Here is a 20,831-nt window from a genome sequence, read left to right as displayed (position 1 = left end):
AACCTTAAGGATTACAATTGATTCGCCCAGTAACTTATTACTATATATTTTTGAGAAATAATCTTGGTGTCAGTGCAAATTCTACATCTTATGTCATTCATTCATCTGTAACAGATGATTATCCCAACCATATTAAATATAAATAGTAAAGACGAAGTTAATTTATATACTATAACAATAATGAACTGATGACATCTTTAATAGTGACGACCTAGAGGCAGCAATATAAATGCTTTAATGCATAATTTGCTTTCATGTTTTAAATCTAACGAAAAGTGAAAACTGATTTACCCAAAGTAAATATAAAAAGATAAAGCCTTGGATTACAGGTTCTAATACTTTGGTTCTATATTATAATAATCTAGAAAACAAAAGACCTTTTACTAATTATCGTAATACCCTTTGCAACATATTTAAGAACTCTAAGCATGATTACTACCAAGCAAATATACCGAGGATAGTGGCTCTGATTTTACAAAAATATATAGGGTGTAAGAATTTAATTTTTGTTTGAATTTCGTAATATGTATTAAATTATGTATACACAATGCATATTTTCCTGAAAAAATGTAATTAGTTTATGAATGTAACTAATAAAGTAATTGATTCAAACAGCACCATATAAGATGTCAAGTTAACTGTAACAAACAATAATATTGTTTTCAGTGAGAATCTAAGTACAGCTAGTTTTTGTAGTAAATATTTTGTTAATTTTGGCTACAAACAAAATAAAAGCTACTCCTAACCACCATCTGGTTATTAGTAGAGCTCAATGTTTTTCAGCTCTACTAACAAAAATAAAATTATAAAGAGAATAGCATATCTGAAGAATTCCTCTGTTTAAGAAGCCGATCGAATAACACGTAAAATTGCTATAAGCTTTTAAGCATCTCCACATGTATATTTTCTCTTCTCTTATTCATATCAATTATTTAATTTTTCGAGCAGCTAGGGTTCCCAAAATATTTAAACAGGTAATTGCAAAACCTATTTTACCGACCTATTCGTATATTAAACCTTAAGGACCGATTATTTTTTGTAGAATTTTTAAATCAAAATAAAATATTTGTTGAAAGACAGTTTGTCTTTCAGACTGATCTTAGCATAACAGATACATTTTGTGAATTATGTGCAACTAGTCATTTGGATGGTGGCAGAAGGTGTCTCGCGGTCATTTTGGATTTGACCAGGGCATTTGACACGGTGCCATATAACTCTCTACTCCAAGTCTTGAATCCTCCGGAGCGCGGGTGATGATGTGTTGGATGTCCTCTTAGGTTAGTTGGAGGACAGGGAGCAATCAGTAAAAGTTTGAAGTGTATTAGGCAAACCAATTTAAATTAAAATTGGTATGCCTCAGGGCTTTGTTTTAGGTCCAATGTGATCTTTTATGCTGATGACACCGCTGCATAAGAGATCACGGGCGAACATTTTAATAATGGCGTAAATAAATTAAATCACTGGTTGGATTCTTTAAAATCATTAAATATAATAAAGCTAAACTATATAGCATGTTGTGCATTACGTGCTCTGTATAAAGAAAATAACAAGAATACGAAAAAATTGTTTGAAAAATGTAAAAAGTTCTATATGGACATGAGATAATCATTGATTCTGAGAAGATATGTATATCAATATAACCTATTTAATGATTTTTTTTCTCAATGTCTCAATATCTCTCTGTAGTTAATTTAGTAAGGCCAGATTCGAAAAAAAAACGTAAAGTATGGAAAGTATCTGTTTTAGAGGCATCAAATGTGCATGGTTTGTAAATTAGAGATATTAGATATAATAAATAAAAATGAAAAAACAGCAGAATTAGATGAGGTTCCTTGCAGTGTCTTAAAGATTTATCTCTGGATAACTTTCCAACATTGTTAATGCCTCTTTTTCTGAAAGGTCAATTTTCTTGCCTATTAAAAAATAGTTAGGTGATCTCCATTGATAAGAAAGGGTATAAAATATATTTTGGTAATTGTAGATCTGTCACAGTGTCTTTAGCCTTTTCAAAAGCTAGTAAGAGATGTACAACAGACTTCTATCTTCTTTGGTTAATAAGTGTTTCTTTGCTAACACCCAGCTTGGTTTTGGGGATGGTAGATCCACTGATACTGCATGGTTTAACTATATAACATCGATAAACGAGAAAATTTTAGTAAGAAAACTTAAACAAATAGGTGTTTGAAGAGTGTGCTTGAAATGGGTAAGATTATTTCTTGAAAATAGAACTCAGATTGTTTACATTAGGAGAGAAAAAGATAATATAAGAAATTTTAACCTTCTTAGCTGCCCCTCAGAAATCACTGCTATATATTTTTCAATAATCTGGGTATTGCGGTAGATGGTGATGGAATGATTCATTGATTCATTTTGCTGATAACTCATCTATTATTTTATCACATAATAATGAGGATGATCAATTATAATTAAATTGCTATTTGGTTAGATTTATGGGTAATTGTTTTTAATATAATTTTGTTATGCCTCAAGAAAATAATCGATACAGGAAAAATAAAAGAGTTAATTTTTCATATTTATATCCCTATCTCAGTCTGATTTAATATAGAAGAGGGGAATAAAATGATTTTTACAAAATAGTAATTTAGCAATAAAATCATTATTTATGCAATATTTTCCACGTTTATACAATAGATCAAGTTTCCACAATGATCTGGAATTATTTTTAGGGAAATCTTAATCTTATGAGTTAAAAATGTAAAAAAAGGTAAATAGGTCAGGATTAAATAAGTTGAATTAAATGATAATAAAATGAATAATATTACCTCTGATGTCTTTTGGATAAAAACAACTAAAACTAACTACTTCTAACATCAGACTAAAGGTACTTTTTAAACAAAAGCATTTTATAGACTAAAGCAATTTACGCTAACCAGTGACGTACCTTCAAAATTGAAAACTGGTATTTCCTGACAAACTCTTAAAAAAAAAATAAATAAAGGCTAGAGCTATATTAGCATAAACAGCAATTTTTTAATTTAAATATTTTTTTAGATTAAATCAGTTAAGCATAATAGAATAAAATATATAACTTAAAGTGCTACACTGGACTGACAGTAGAAACGGAACTTACATACAATGACTAATCAAGTGGAATTTTATTTTAATGATTTGATTGATGCTATTAATTGAAAAATGCCGAACATCTGGTAACAAATGTGGTTGCTAGACAAGCTGGCAACAAAAAAAAAATATTATTTTAACAATATACCGAGTTGTTTGAAACAGAAAATCGACAATTTCCTAGAAAGATTCAACAGAAGTTGTTTGTTGAAGTTGTGTTTAATTCTTTTCTAAACAAGATCAGCTTTCTAGAATAGGTATTCAAAATTTCAAATATTTCAATCCATGATTCTGCTGACTGAAGGTAGAATTAGATTATAAGAAGTAGATTATCTATATCATAGATCTCAGAGATTAAAGGTCTGCTCTCAGAATTCGCAGTCCAGTTTCCAATGAGAGTTCTCAAAAATTAGGTCAGGATTTAAAACTTTATAGTGAATTTTAGGTACAGTTAGGAAAGAAATTACTATAATAAATAGAATTATTAAAGAAAGTATAAAGAACATGCTAAAAAATATTCGCTACATTAGATGAATTCTTTAAAGGATCTAAGGATTTTTTTTCTAAAAATTTGTGATTATTCTCCAAACCTACTGCTCATGCAATCATCTCAGTGCTAAGGTGCGAGTCTCCTTTTAGAAAATAATTTAGGTAATCTCAGATGCCAGTTACACAAAAGATTTTATTGTGTCTTTTATCGTATTACATGAAATGGTTGTTAAAATCTTTAACTGCTTTGTCTGGACCTTAGTTGACCTTAAGATGTATTACATTCTCGTTGACGTGGGAAATATCTGTCTTCAGTCTGGAAATAAATATCTTGGCCTTGTATCAAGAAAGAAAGAAAATAGACTCACTATTAAATTTAAACTTTTTCCTCTAAAAGAAACATCTATTTCTGGATCGTACACTATTGCTGCAGGCAATTACTAGGTATGATAACACATCTACCGATAGATTTCTAATAAAATAAGAGGAAGATGTTGTCTGCTTTTGATGATGTGGACAAAATTTTCTTTCAGCCTGATGTGATGAAGCAGGAAAAATATAGCTTTTATGGATGAAAAATATTATCTGTTTTTTTTTGTATCTACAAATAAATAATAACTCAACACTGATAAAACCTTTTCAGAATATACCAGCAGGTTCAGCAGAAGTTTTAAATAACAAGAAACCATATGGTTGTTGCTTAATAGTAAAAATTCCACTTTCTAGGTAATCTTTGTCAGTTTAATGCGATAGTGATTGACACTTTACTAAATAAATTTTTTTTGTTTAAATCTTTATTGGATCAAAAAAACCCTTCACATAAAACTAAAAAAGAGTAGTTTGTCACCTATTCAATGCTTTATGTATAAAATTTTTATCAAATGAGCTAACTACAAATTTCCAAGTTCGAACTGTTGTAATACGCTTTCACTAGTTATATTAAATCATCTACTATTAACAGAAAAGAGGAAATGAAGAGAAACTCTTGTTACCATAATCAACATCTGGTTTAGTCTAATGTGATCAAGTTGAAAATATATTTTTTTTGGCATTATATGCATGAAGAACAGGCTCAAACGAACAATTTAGCAGTAAAGGCTGCTGATAAGATCTTCTCAGGATATGCCAGAAAGTATAGTAAGGGTTTGAAGTAAAAAGATATCTATTAAAAACTGCTGGATAGCAATAGTGCTGCTTCAGTAAAACGTACTAATGGCACTAGGCTTGCAAATATCTCAGTATTCCATTTAAGCAAATGTCGACTGTTTTACTAATTAAGCAATCAGTTTAAACTGCCATGAGACTCTTCCTTTTCATGGTTGATAGGAAAGAAGCAATATTTTCTAAAGTAGTCTTAACTTGAGAAATTGAGTTTAAGATAATTTGATGAAGTTATGAAGGATATTGTATTGAGACGTATACAGACATATGGACTAACCTTTAAGATATACGCAGTTTTCTTATATTATTTGCGAGCAGTGTTTAAAAAATTGATGGACTTTAGAGATGAACGACTAACGATGAACTGTAGAGGTTATAGAGTTATGTACAATATCAAGTGCAGAAAGAGGAAAATTGTTTTACAAGGTTTTGAAAATGGCTAAAATTCGACTTATATAAACTACACTCACAATTTTGAATGTTTTTTGATAGTTTTGCTTAGAGAATGAAGCTCTCAAGGGGTGTATTTTTAAAAAAATATTTACAGGATAATATTAGGATAACAGGATTTTATGATTGATGAGGATTTTTTTTGGTCTTATCTATAGGTGATTTATTTTAACCGAGCTCATGAGAGAAGTTGAGTTCATTTGTTATTTTGGCATTTAGTAGAATTGGTGTCAATTATATATGGACATTTCTTAATGGTATATCATAATTTGATCGACTTGAAGTAAACAATTTTATATAAATGTAAGGCCTAAACAGCACGTGTTTTAAGTTTTTTATAAATTTTTCAAAGATATTTACCTGAATTTTAGTACAGGATATTATGTTATAAAAATACATTTTTTACTTGTTTATTTTTTTTTCAGCAACAAGTAAGTGTTCATCGCTGTATCTTAATAAGTAAAAATTTTAGAGCCCACGTTTGAAACGAAATTTTCCGAAACTTAAAATCGGTACAGGATTTCCCGTCAAATGATGACAAACCATCAAATAAACCCTGTATTAGTATTATGCGACCCTTATAGATAATAGATATAATTTAATTAATTATATCCAGTTCAAAACACATACCCAAAACTTCTAGCACTACTTGTGGATGCGCAACTGGAACTCATCAAAGGTTGAGATTCATCTGAATCAGAATCCCTATTACCTCCAGCCAAAATTTTTCTATAATTCCTTATTGGATCTAAAAAGACCTTTTATGCACAAAACTTCAACAAAAAAATTCAAACTTACCCCTCATTGTCAACTTTCTTACTTTCAAACACTAACCGAAATCTTTAATTAAATGATCGATCTCTTTGAACTACTTGAAATGTTTAAAAAAGTGAAACAACTGCTCAATATATGAACACCAACTAGAACGTGAGTCATTATCACAAAACCGCAAATGAAATATAAACACTTTCCAGCTATCAAAGGAAAAAGTCCAGAACAAGAACTGGCGTCTTCTACAGTAACAACTAAATAACTAACCTTGTCGCAATGATAATTATATGCCATAGAAATGGAAAAAATAATAAAAACAAACAGTTACGAAACCGGCTGATAAGCCATTCGGTTCTTCGTATTTAAGTTTGTTTACTTCGAAGTTTCAAAGAAATTCGTTAATTCAATTTTAATTACCTAAGCTGTTGTTAAAATGGCTAAAAATAAATTAGTTAACCTATTATTGATAAGAGGGCATTATGTCTATTTAAATTTATTGGATAATCCGGTATTATAGTCATATATTTTCGATTATAATGTGAATTTAATTTTAATGAATTGATGTATGTCTTAAATTAATAAAAAAAGTTATAGTGACCTCATTAAATTCGCGATAATAAAAATCAGTTTGTGGCAAAAAAAATGGTTCAAATTCAGAACTAGGTCGATTTATATAATTTATTACATAAATAAAAAAGACAACTCATCTCCCATTATCTGAAGATATAATTAGACTATATTATGTATATTAATTAAAAATTGTTGATTCTTTTAATATAGATTGCATCTGATGCAAGTCTATTTGAATTTTCGTCAGCTATTACTTATAGACACTCCTTGACCTCTTGTGATGCCTGTGATTGGCGTGTATGGTGAATGACATTATTTTTTCAATCTACTTTTTTTTTAATTATTCGAGGAAACGCAGTTTAAAGAAAACAAGGAAAAACCTTATTAGGACCTTCAGTTTGAATATCCCGTATTGTTAGTTTAAATTTTATAATATTTGTAGAGCAATAAAAATTAGTTGAGAAATAGATTTAGAAAAAGTCATAGGATATCTTATAAGGTCTGAGCAAGAACCTTCTCATTAGCAAAATACCATTTTATAATAAAATAAAAATATATTGGACTGAAATTCTTCTAACAAGATTTATTGATTGGGGCACCAATCTCTTTATAAGTGTTTGTAAATAAAGACTACTTGAAGATAGATACGCAGAAAATAATTTTAAATTATTCTATCAGAAAAATACCAGAAAAAGAATATTCTTTATTTCTAATTAATCGGTTTTTATTTCATAAGAGTTATGTTTTCTTTTTTTATGATTTTCCACAATCGATTGATCTAGTTTCAGATGATTTATTTAAAGGAAACCAAACACATGATCTTTTAATCCGTTAATAGAGTAATTTTCTCGACACTACAATGCACAACTTATTCGGCATATTTGAATTAGTTTACAACTGCAATCTTAACAATTAAACTTTATTTCAACCTTATTCTAACAATCAAAAAACAGGCAAATATAACATGTTTTTTTTCTCAAGCTTTCTTAAGAATACGTGTAAGACACAATTCAGTTAGATTTCTATAGGACAGTTAAAGTTATAAATCATAATAATTTTTTCTTTAGTTTAATTACGATGAAAGAAGTTCTTAAATACTATAATAACAAATGCACTTGGTTTTAATGAGTTAAATTCTGTTTCTCAGTACAATTTTAAAAATTTTAAACGTATTTTATACAACTAAATTTTTAATTTCCTTTAAAATTTTTTAAATATTTAGTGTGGATTGCGTAAGGAGTACAACTTCGCTGTCGCTATAATTGAAGTTAAGGACGATATAATTTCTGCTCATGATCGAGGGAATAACAGTGTGCTAATTTAATTGGACTATTCAAAGGCGTTTGACACGATAAATCAAAAGTTGCTGTGTAATAAAGTTATTTAATACGGAGTTGAACAAAAATGGATAAGCCCAGTTAAATCCTACTTTTTTAATCGTAACCAAAGTCTTTTCAAATGATATCTATTCCAATGATGTCAATATTAAATCACGTGTTCCACACATCAATTAAAATTTCTAGGAAAAAACATAAGAATTTATATTAATGATATTAAGTTATCTTTTGTTAGTCAAGCTTGTAATTTAGGTATCAAACTCGACTGTCATCTTAGATTTAAGCAGCATTTAAAGTCGGAATACATCAAAACTATCCTATAGCAAAATGAAAATATGGCAGAGGATTTCTTATAGAAAGGCCTGTTAGATCACCTGATCTGTCAATGTCATTGTAAAAAGAAATACACTCTGACCCAATTAATATCAATGAAAGAAATCGGAAATAAAAGAGTATTTCTTGCTATTGCATAACTGGTATATAGGAACTTGGTTTTTGAAGAAAAGAGTTTTTATCCAACATTTGCATCCAGTGCAAATCATAAAACTTTGTTTAGAATTTACCATAATTCCTTGTTTTGGTCTTGTCTAAGACTACTATTTACTAGATGTGCTACGATAAAAATATCAAAATATTGCTCACTTTCAAAATATCTTGTCGTATTTCCAAAATAAATAATTTTTATTCCTGGTGCATAAGCGAACCACTGGTATAATTCGGCAATTATTGTTAGTAATATTGTATAAAACAACCAGAATACATATGAACTTAATAAAGATTTGTATGACTATGACGTATTCTATGACTTAACTATTGAGTATGAGGTACTATTAGGTATCCTTGGTTATCAAATCTCAATTCATCGACATCAGTACCAATATTCGTTTCAGGTCTACTAATACCAGTTTTTACCAGCGTAGAGCTATATATGATTTGATATCTATTTGAGACATTTCGTCTTCATTTACTAAATTATAAATTTTCCACACATTTACCACCAAACTATCCAATGTATTGGATAAATATCAGTGACCACCATTTCTTTTCCAAGACTTGGCACCGATAGTTTGCAATGCCGTTGACGTGTAGTATCCCACCCATAAATTTGTTATTTATTTATTTATTTATGTACAAGGCTCTCCTGCAGATAGACTAAGCAATCCAATAACAGGAAAGCACAAAGTATCTTATGAATTTAAATACAAGTAAGCGCTTTGCCAAACATTACATTTTCACCAAACCTAACAAATATACCAAGAAGTATAAACCTAACTAACTTATTTAATAGTATCTCTTATAAACAATAAAGAAGTATATATACATATGAATAATGACAATAGGAAGAAAAAGGACAATATTTATCGTTCTTTGCGAAATTAGGTAGAATTCCTTAAATATCGCTTAAATGAAGCCACACTGGAGAAAAATATATTATTCAAATTAGTTTAATATATGTATAACTACGGGCGCATCTGAACAATGGAGAGTTAGACAAATAGTTTGAAGAATATCTTGAGATGTTAAAGGTCGATCTATTACGCAAAATATAAGGATTAACTTTGATATGTAAATTTTCCAGACAGAAAGGGCAGTCTATTAAATTATTAATAATTTTATAAATCAATATTAAATCAAAATTGTTTCTACGACTCTCCAAGGGCTTCATACCATAAAACTTTAAGTTATCATAGTACGTAAAAAAATGTTTTTGTCTATTAAAGCGGAAATTTACTATATTTACAAACTTGCGTTGTACTCTTTCAATTTGGTCAATATATTTGTGATACATCGGATTCCAAGCCACTGTCGCATATTCTATAGTAGGTTTAACGAATGCATTATATAATAATATTAATGATGTTTGATTACTAAAACCCTTTGTAAACCGAGATTGTTTAGAGCTTTCTGAACAATGTTTTCTATATGAACGTCGAAGAGCAGTCTGTCCAATTCACACCTAAATCCTTAATAAACTCTACATACTTCAAGATAGTGCCCCCAAGATAGACATCACATTTGTTTTGTGTCTGAGATGGTTTTCTGCTAAAAAGTATAGAATGACATTTTTCTGGATTAATAAATAATTTATTTAAGGTACAATACCTTTCAAAATTTGCACGATGAGATTGTAGGGCACGAAAATCTGATACCTTCTTAATTGAAACATTGACCAATGTCGTTTAAAAAAATTGAGAACAAAATCAGTCCCAAATGAGAACCTTGCGGTACTCCTGAAATTACGGTTGTACAAGAAGACTTTACTCCATTTATGACAACGTACTGAGAGCGATTTGTTAGATAACTTCTAATGAGTTTGAGTAGGGCCGTGCACACCGTAATTCTCCAACTTTACGAAAAGTGTAGGATGATGTACCTTATCAAAAGCCTTGGAAAAGTCGGTGTACACGGCATAAGTTTCCAGACCCTTATCCATACTTTCGTTTATACTCTGAATAAATGGTATTAAGTTGGTTGTTACTGATCTTTTTAAAATTTTTTGTTATATTCCATAAAGCTGGTACGAATGTATCTGCTGTTTCTTTTCTGTTGCAACGATTTACTTTGCTAAGAGGTTCTATATTATAAAATATTACAACTGAATTGTCATTCCAATGCACTACGGAATTTTTTTATTTATCATCATAATCAACATCATCTGCCCCAGGATTAGCTTTTCCAACAGTTTTATTGTGTAATAAAGGACAGCGACTTGTTTAATTGTTACGAATAGTCCTTTGCTTCCAATGAGCAAACAGTTTGAAGGACGAAAAAAATTGTCAAAAAAGATTTGATGATTTTCTGGCTTTTCCACTAGAGATAACATCTGATCTCATGAAAACACCTCCTCCTAGACCTAGCTCCAAGAGCTTTTTGTTTTTTGGCTGCACCATAAAAAATGTAACCAGTAGATGAGCAAAGGCACCATAATTTGAAGCCGAAACGCACTGGCTTGCCCTTTTTAAACATTTTACAAAGATATTGACCAAAATATGAAACCATTTATTCATCTATTGAGAAACTGAAAGCAAATATACCAAACTGCATTTTTTTTATTAATCAGATTTAAAAAAGGTTTACTGAAAAATATGTCATTTTTATCCAAACAATTATTAGATAAATGTAAATTTGGTTTTATTTATTGTAATCTATTTCTGCTCATCAGTTGACCAATTGTGCTGAACTGTCAGTAAAGAATGGCATCCCGAAAACAAAAGAATACCTATGAAATTTAGAAGTTCAGGTTTGGTCAATTGAAATTCATGGCGAATGTTGTTATTTTATTTATTAATAAACAGGCAAAGCATAATTACATTTGTATGAAACTTTTAAAAATTTATAACAGTAATATATAATTTAAGAAACATATATCACATACATAAATACAGAAAATGATTAGATAATAATAATGTATAAGCTAATGTTTAATAAAACTCGACCGAGGAATTTGCTCGAAATTGTACGGTGAATTGGATAATGAAAATCAGTAGCTCTTGTTGTTCTCAGTGGAGCATGAATATTGATTTTTTGAAGTATCTCTGAGGTTCCAAATTTCTCATGTAGGATATTGTAAAAAGTGATAAGAGATTCTCTTATGGTGGGTAGTAATGGAGGCCATATTAAGCATAATAAGTATATCTGTAGCATTGTTATCATACCAAGTAATCAATTTATGTGCTATTTATTTTAAAAATGTGTTCAACTAGTTGAAGAGCATTAACATGTATCCCATAGAAAGAAAGCATACTTCAGATAAGGACGAGCCAGTGCAGTGCTTTTCAAGCTGCAGTACTTGTGAATCTTTAAAAGGAGAAGTTTCTCCAAGGTAAAATAATTGATCATGTAGTCGAAATTAAAATTATTACTAGAAAGAGAAAAAGTCATAATTTTACATTTTGCTGGATTAAGTTCCATACCATCTCTTTCGCACCAAACTACCAAATTATTTAGATTATTGTAATTTTTCTAAATAAACTCTTCTAGATAGGTTATATTCATATTTTAAAATATTAAGTAATTCTAGTAATGCTTTGATGAACCACTATTTTTTTTCCCAAAAAATTTAATAAAGAAACATTTTAATTTGAAATAATGGACTTATTTCTGCAATTAAGCGAGTATTATTATTTCTCATATTTGTTATCTCACATGGAAATTTGCATAAATATTATACTTGAAGATACATGAATTAAATCAATCTAAGTCTAAGTTCTAGGTTTTTATAAAATTGGAGGTTCAGTGGCGGATGCAAGATGGGTTAATTTCGGTTAATAAATAAAATTTCCTTAATGGTACAATAGGTACAAGAAGAAATTGCCATAAAAAAAAACTTTTAGAACACATGATCTAATGATGTTTCATTCTTTGTCTACAAAAATAGATAGTAGAAAAAGTGAGTCAATTGCAATATTTATATAATGTATTCATTACCGTTTGCTATAAATTACATATGAAAGAAGAAAGTACATGCAAAATTGAAACAATTAAAGGACATACGGATTTTAATTTGATATTAAGACCGCAACTTAAATGTCTACAACTTAAATGCCTGAGATTAGCGTAACTAGCGAATAACATAATTTGTAAATTTGTATAAATTATAAATCATTAATAAAATGTTGCTTCTGAAAAATCAATCGGTGTTTTAATAGGAGAAAGAACCAACTGCTTCTCCTATTTATGAGATTGTAGGCAAAAGGTTAAAGTTTAATTATTAAAAATACTCTAATAAAAAAAAGATTCTTAGATAAGCTTAACTGTTGCTGTGTTGTCTGTGCTATTAGACAATGTAAAATTAGCCTCTTAAGAGAAAAATATATTAATTAATGTCCCAATTAAATGGATTGGTATTTCGCCAATATATTATGGAACATCAATTTACCTTGTTGCTCTGACTTACAACTCTTCTAGAAAAATCCTGCATTGTTATTTGAAGATAATAATAATATTTCGTCTCACATAATATATGCAATTTTTCATTTTGACCATTAACATGTGGATCAATGAAAATTAAATTCGAATGACAACCAATTCATCGAATAGCTTTTATTGTGTATAAAGAAATCTTCTGGTTACAAGATATAAATATTGCCATTAAGAAATAGATGTACCATTCTTCAACAAAATGTTGACAGGTCTGTGTGTGTGTATATATACTCTTCTGATCTTGACAAAATGGAGTACCAATACACTTTTCTAAAGGTACCGACAGTACCTCCACCTTGCAATGTAACGATAAACTAATATAAGCTTTGCTACCATCTTTGAAACCCACTCATAGATGGCAGCAGGCGATCTTTAAGAAGGTCCTTTTGAGGGTCTCTTATGGATCTAAATCGGAGCAGAAACTACTTAATAAAAAGTGTTTAAAAATTAAGGAGTGGGAAAAAGAAGTAAGGAGTCTATTAAAAAGTCCGTTTAATAGACAAGTTATCAAAAAAAATTTTTTAGGCTACTCTTTAATTTTTAATACCAGATGTTATAAGTAAAAATAATTAATTTCATATAATTTTTAAATATTTGATTATTTGATTTTAACTTTTTAACCCTTTTTTACCAAGTCATTAATAAGAAGAATAATTTTTTTAAAATTAACAAATTCCTATTTCGAAATTATTCCAAACTTATATCTTAAAAATGTGTGGTTTCTTAAATCCTGATGATGCTTTAAAGTGAGCCAAACACGTATATAAATTAAAGTCAGACTTTGACTTTGTGTTAGTTTTTTAAGGAATATTTGTTGGGTCTCTTCAAAAAAAAAGGATGATATATTCATGTTACGTAGTTTATTACATCTCCAAGTTTTTAACGCAATTTTTAAATTTCATTTTGGTATCTGAACCATTTTATTCAGGAAGAAATTATGGTTTATTTATTCTGTGTATTTAAAGTTATATTTATTCTGGATCTTCCGGACTTTTGATGTCACTTTTAAATTTTCAGGCCGTTCAATCGAAATCAAATTTGGAAATCAGACTGTTCTATTAACATCATTGAATAGCTATTTGGGTATTTTTTCTAAGAAAAATACAAAAAAGAAAAACTTGCCTTGGAAGTTAAAAAAGATTTCTCTGAGTTATATCACCCTTCTAGTCTTTAAAGATCTAACTACAAACAAACAAAAAAGAATCAAATAGCTTGCCTTAGCTTTTAATTTTTCTTATGATCGAATAAAATAAATATTTCAACTACACACCTGTACATAATGTTACTCAGGGTACCTTAACTGAATAATTAGCGTACCTAAACAAATCCGATATAAGTTTTTCCCTCACGTACGTCCTTTCGCAGGACCACAGCAAATAATACGTGTCGCGACAATATTCAAATGTAAATGTTCATTTGAATTATTTTGCGTTCGAACTCCGGACGTGTTTTCTTTGCCATTGATAATGCAGTTCTTCGAATATTTTTGCATGTCTTCCACAGAATTGTATAACGTCGTTTATTCGTTAAGGATCTATATGGCTACCACTGAGCTATGTTCTTATGCATTGAACTTCTCTTTCTTTTTACAAAATAAAGTATTAAAAATAATTCAACGTATCATCCAAACCTTGATCTATCTTTGTCACGTCGCGAAAGGAAAACTTCATCCTATTGGTTTTTTTCGGGTTTAATAATTGCTATGCTAACATTTTCCTATAGTATGCGCTCCATAAAGAATTTTCTCTGTACTAGTATTATTTGAACGATCATAATGTACATAATGTACAAAAGGAAAAATAGAGCATTAAGACATCATTACTTACCACATCTTCTGATAACAAAACGTACTATTAGCTCAGCAGTCTTTTCTGTAGGACCTGATCTAAGGTCCTAGGCTTTAGGTCTAAGGCTTTCAACACATCATAAAAAACTTGTATCAACCGCAAATGAGACAAGTATTCCTAATAGGTAATTTTTGAGAAAATATTTTTTTCTTCAAGCAGTTTCTAATTAAAAATCTCTTAAATATTGTCAAAAAAATATCCACATTCAGTACATTTTTGATATTTACATTTAACTAATCTCTGACATTTTAGATCGGATTCAATAAGCCGATTGCCCCTATATAGGAGTAATTCTGGTCTATGGTAGAACCAATAGAAGGTGTTAGCCAACAACTTCTAAAGAAATTTGTTTAGAAGGTTCTAACTTAGCTCGCATAAACATCTTAGTGGGAACCTGGTATGATTTACTGGTTATTCTAGGTTTCGTCGATGACTCATATAATTTAGTTCGGTCTACTGCTGAAGAACTTGCTTGAACCTGTCAAAAACCTAACAAACAATGTAAATAGCAGGTGGCAACATAGTTGTGATAGGTAACTGTACGGACTGCTTTATATTTTCCTTTTATCCTTGGAGATGCCTTATAGTTTGGATTGTAGTATTATCAATGCTTAAGGTGTACTACCCTCTCCTTATGATGATAACTTATTAAACAAATTTGTAATAAGAATTCAATACGTGTATTACTACGGTGGAAGAGGGCAGTAGCAGAGAAGGGATTCAAAGAAACCCAAGATGAATTCGAGGATAACAAAGGACAACAAAGCTTGTCATTTCTAGGCTGCTCTATACCTGGCTTATATAACCTGAAGATAGTTTTGAAGTTTTAAAGGTGGAATGTCAGACACTTTTATTAACGCAAATATTCAAGAGCCTAGCTAAAGATGAAATAAGTAAATTTTTGTGCTTCAGGATTGGACTGGCTAGACAGGACTGGTACGATTTCTAGCCTTCACTGAATTCAATACTCTCCTAGCACGATTACGCAGATCTTAGGCTACAACCTGCAAGTTTTATGAATGTTTATGAAATTCTTATTCATGAACAAATTAAAAACAGAATAATGATCTGATGGCCAATTGATTGAGAAGGCATAAAAATTAGAAGTGGCAATAAAAAAATAGCAAAAATACAAAAGAAAGTGCTGTTGAAAAAGATAAAACGAGAAGGTGGATATTTATTTATTAGAGTGAATAATAATTTGACTACGGACTGACCAGACATATTACAGCAGGCAATGCAGCTCAGGTAATTAAGTTAGCAAAAAAAAGTAATATATACAGTGCATTCACGATAAAAGCAACAAATTCATTTAAAATTCAAATTCATTTAAAATGTTTTGTCTATTGAAGTCGAATAGCATTGTCATTTCTATACAGGGTATCTCAATTAGAAACTATGGTGTCAAGAATTATTTTTTTAAAAGGAACACCCTGTATCTCATGACATTTATATTCTCAGTTTGTCAAATTTGATAAATTAATAAAACATACGACATTAAGAAATTTAAATATATTCAATATTAATTGCAACTGATGTTTAATTTGTTGTCCATTTACTGAAATGTATTTTTGAAGTCGGTAAATAATTTCCAATTGCGCATTTTCAATCACTTGCGGATCGATTAGTCTAATTTCTTGTCGATTTCTTTGCTTTAAATAATCAACATGATTTGGTCTATTAACATAAATTTTGAGCTTCAAATAGCACCATAAAAAAATCTAACGGCATTATATCCGGTGACCTTGGTGGCCACTCAATCGGTCCTCTTCATCCTATTCATCTGTTAGGAAAAGTTGCATCAAGAAATTGTCAAATCGTGTTGTTGAAACCATAACTGGTTACTAGTTATGTCAGCCTCTTGTAAATCAGGGAAAAAAACAACTAAAGCGCGGATAAGTTCAAACTGTAGAAAGTCCAATTAGCGTTCTTGTTGTATATGCCCCCGATCTCTAAAACTAATCACCATCATTCAATTCGTTCTTTCTCAGATAAATAATTTATTTAAAAAAATGGTGCGCAAAATGGCAAGTAATATGACAATTAAACCCATAAATGCATGACAAACCGTTATCCAGTTGGTTCTAAAATTGGAAACTGTTCAAAAATAATAAGGTCTCCTTACTTTTTAAGAAATGACCTAAAAATAAAAAAAATTGACGTCATAGTTTCTACTTGATACAGCCTGTAATCAAAATTTTCATTGCAAAGGATGCAGTGGATCAAATGGACAACCAATTAAACATTAGTTGCAATAAATCTAGAATAAATTTTCATGTTTTAATTTCATATGTTTCGTTAGTCTGTTACGTCATATTTGACAAAATATTGACTTTAGCCATATGGTTTGCTGTACAAAAGTATATATCAGTTAGTAAAGTATCATAGCATTTTGAAACACTGTATAAGTAAGAAACCAAATAATTAAAATTAATTACTTCTTCATCAATCTTTGGAATTATTTTTTCCTCTCTGGGTTGGTAGTAGCTAATTTTACTTTGTCGGGAAGTGCCACACTTTATCTTCGTTAAATAGAAAAGCAATTGATATAATGTTTTCTATTCATGCTGCTTCTGTTGTCGGGCACATCATTTCAGTTCCACCTGCCATTCCACCATTGACTTCAGCACTCTTTCGATTGACTAGTTGCAGTGGATTTAATTTGACACTGAAATGTTAGACCTTGAAGAACTGTTCATGGAATGTTTGGTAGGTGTTGATTCTCTTTAAGTAGCAGAGTTGTAGTATTCTAGGAGGTCATCTGCCTACTCTGGGCCTGCAAGAAAGCTTTCAGCACTGTTCACTGGTTCTACTATCGTTAAATTTCTTTTTTTAAAAAGAAGGGCTGCAGTGCTCAGCTTGTTTGGGTGCCTGGCCACTCAAGCAATGTTAGAAGAAACTACTAACCATTAGGAAGTGCCCAGCAGTCACGTGCGCTAGGTTAAAATATTTGGGCAATACACAAAATCTTTCAGACCTGAGCACTTTATTAGATTTTCTAAGGTATTAAGTAACCCTCTGTAGGGCATGACGGGACCATCAGGAGAATTCTATTATCCACTTCTACTTCTACTTCCACCTATATGATGGCCCCCTTAGCTGCTCACTGTCCCCAAATTTAAATTCAAGTTCAAGATGATACTGCTATATTTTACTCTGGTAATTCATGGCACTGGTAAAAGTTAAGACTGAAAAAGATTTTAGAAATATTGTGAATTGGATTCAAATAAACAAACTGCCTTTAAAGGCATCTAAAACAAAATCCTTAATATTTACATCTTATGCAAGCAATTTGTCAAAAATAAGACTACTTAAGATAAACACAGACATTTTAGTACCAGAAGCAGATACAATAAAATATTTAGGCGTAACATTAGACATACACTTAAAATGGGATACACATGCATTTGAAGTGATAAATAAAATCTGAAGTGACAAAAAAAATTTAAACGAATTAAATTATTTTTGAATTTCGAACACTTGAAAATGTTATATTTTACTTCAATAAAATGAACTTTAATGAACGGAATCAGAAGCCGAAATATGCGTTTTCTTGTTGTCCATAAATGGATAATCAAAATTATCCTATGATAAAATATATATCTGAAATCTGAATGATTCGATTATTTGCTTTGCCGATGACACTGCAGTGATATTTACAAACAATTGGGAAAATATATTTTTGAAAGCTGAACAAGGCCTTAGCATTTTACAAAAAAGAAATAATGAAATACAATCATATTTTTTTAACAAATCTCATTTGCAAAGAAATATATTATTTTTGCTTCCGAAAATTCTTAAGATTTTACCGCAAAATTTAAAAACAAAAATTGACGGAAGTCATAACCAAAAAAATTAAATAACTAACACAGTTTTTTTACACGAAATCATAATAGTTTTAGAAAGTTAAGGAAAAAGTAATTTAAAGTGCATTTGTTAATTATTTTTGATCATGAGTTTACGTAGTTACCATTTGTCATAAAATTACAATCCCCTGAAAGCCGATTCACTTGTTTTGCAATTTTCTTTGAATTTTTAATTTCCTCCTAGTTACTACTTGTGCCTCCTCCGCTTCTCTGCTCTTTATAGTAAAATAACATATTTATTTATTTATTTACAAAGGAAACAAAAACTTGATACAAAGACAAAAAATTCTTTTTGTCTTTGTATCAATGTAGGAAATTAAAAATTTTGAATACAGGCCTAATTTGTTTCCGTTTCATTCTAATGGATTTATTATTTAATTGAGATAATATGAAAAATAAGAATCACATTAATTTTTGTTAAAATATCTATAGTTAGTACTATGAATTATATTATAACTTTCAAGTTGTGTTTAATTGGATTGTGTATTTGTGAACATTTCCTTAATATATTGTATTGTATTGTATTGTATCTATATGATAAAAATAGACTTTTTCCGTCTAATCAGCTGATTTGTGGTAATTAAATATGCAGAAATTGCTAACGAACCTGCATAAAGAAGTCATGTCTGTTAAAAATGTAGTTCATTTTTATGCAACTCGAGCTCAAAATCAAAATGCATTAGTACCTCAAGTACTAAAACTATTGAACAACTCTTTAACTATGTTCCTTTCAATATTTTTTCTAATTTCATTTATTTTATCTTTAAAATATTAGAGATAAAATAAATAATAAAAATTTTAAAACTTATGTTAGAAATTGGATACAGCAGATAAGCAGAGAAATATTTAATGATTTAATAAATATTACATAGGGTGACTAAACTAAGAAATTTCAGATCTCGGAAAGTAATTTATTATTAAAAAAAAATGAACAAGGCATATACGGACATGACCCACATCCCAAAAAGAGACATTAAATACTAACCTCAACAAAATCTAAATTACCTGTAGCTACGACCCAAGACAAAAAACAATTGTTATTATTATTCTCTATTTTTATCTACGTTTATTATTATTATTATTATTATTATGTAAAGGCTTAGATGTCTATGAATAAGAATACATCGTAATACGTTATCATGTATAAGTAGTATACTACTACTTCCGTGATTATTGCTTGTTTACTGATAAATTGAATTAATCATTTTGTAATATTTTCCAAATGTTGTAAATATACTGATTTATTAATTAAATATTTAGTATATTTTTGACTGTTTTACTTAAACGGACATCTATATTTAAAATATTCTTCTCTTATTATCTCTAACTTGATTGAATGTTTAAAAAATTGTAATAAATTAAAGTTATTAGGTGTCTGAGAAGCGCTGACATTAAGTAATGGCTTCTGAAATATCATTGATTAAGGATATTATATTGCTGAAGAGTAAGTCATTTTCGAATAGGTAGTTTTTAATTACTCTTTTGTGACTATTAATAATAACCCATAATTGTAGCTATAGTTCAAGCATAGTCTTTCTGTCCAAAAAAGACTTTCTTATTTGTTCCAGGCCTACAAAGTCAATACTATTCAAATAAGTTTTTATTCCAGGCATTTAAAGTTTAAGTAAATCTTAATTAATTTTGAAGAAAATTAAAGCCATTTTTAATCTATTTTAAGTACTTCTTAAAATATTTCTTCTTGTTATTTAAATATCAAGTTCTTATTCCTTGTTGTGGTTTTTTAATCTTAAAGTGATTTGTTTTTAACCTCTTTTATTAACATTTTTCCCACTTACTTCCTCATTTGAGACTCAACCAATGTAAACTATCAAAAATAAAATGACCCTCTTAATCATACTGTACCTTTTTGCTGCTTAATGTGCTCTTTTTCGCCCTATAGAAAACTGTGCTTTTTCACAATACTCATCACTATGTTTCCTCATAATACCGACATTCTTAAATAACTTGATTAGAATCAACTTTAACGCTTTAACTTAAGAGGAACACAAAAACAACCGTTTTTCCAATGACGGACAAGCTGACATTCCCTTCATTCAACCAACAAAATTCTCAACGAAAAAAAACTGTTTAATATTCAACTTGAAAAAAATAATAAGTTTCTTTAATTTCTTCTGTTAAGTAGGTCGCCGCTAGTCTCCGATGATGGCGGTATGCGGATTATTTCAAAGTCATCCATGTGGGAAGGAATAGATTTTGTAATGCAAAAATATATCGAAGATCAGTCTACTAAGATAAGCAGGATACGTACTAAATGATGAAGAAAGGTTAGTGTTCTTCTGATTTGATAATTAATCAGAAAGTTTTTTTTCTTGCGG

Source organism: Anthonomus grandis, chromosome 9 (genome assembly GCF_022605725.1).
Source record: "Anthonomus grandis grandis chromosome 9, icAntGran1.3, whole genome shotgun sequence".
Taxonomy (NCBI): Eukaryota; Metazoa; Arthropoda; class Insecta; order Coleoptera; family Curculionidae; genus Anthonomus; species Anthonomus grandis.
Note: the sequence above shows the minus strand (reverse complement) of the source record.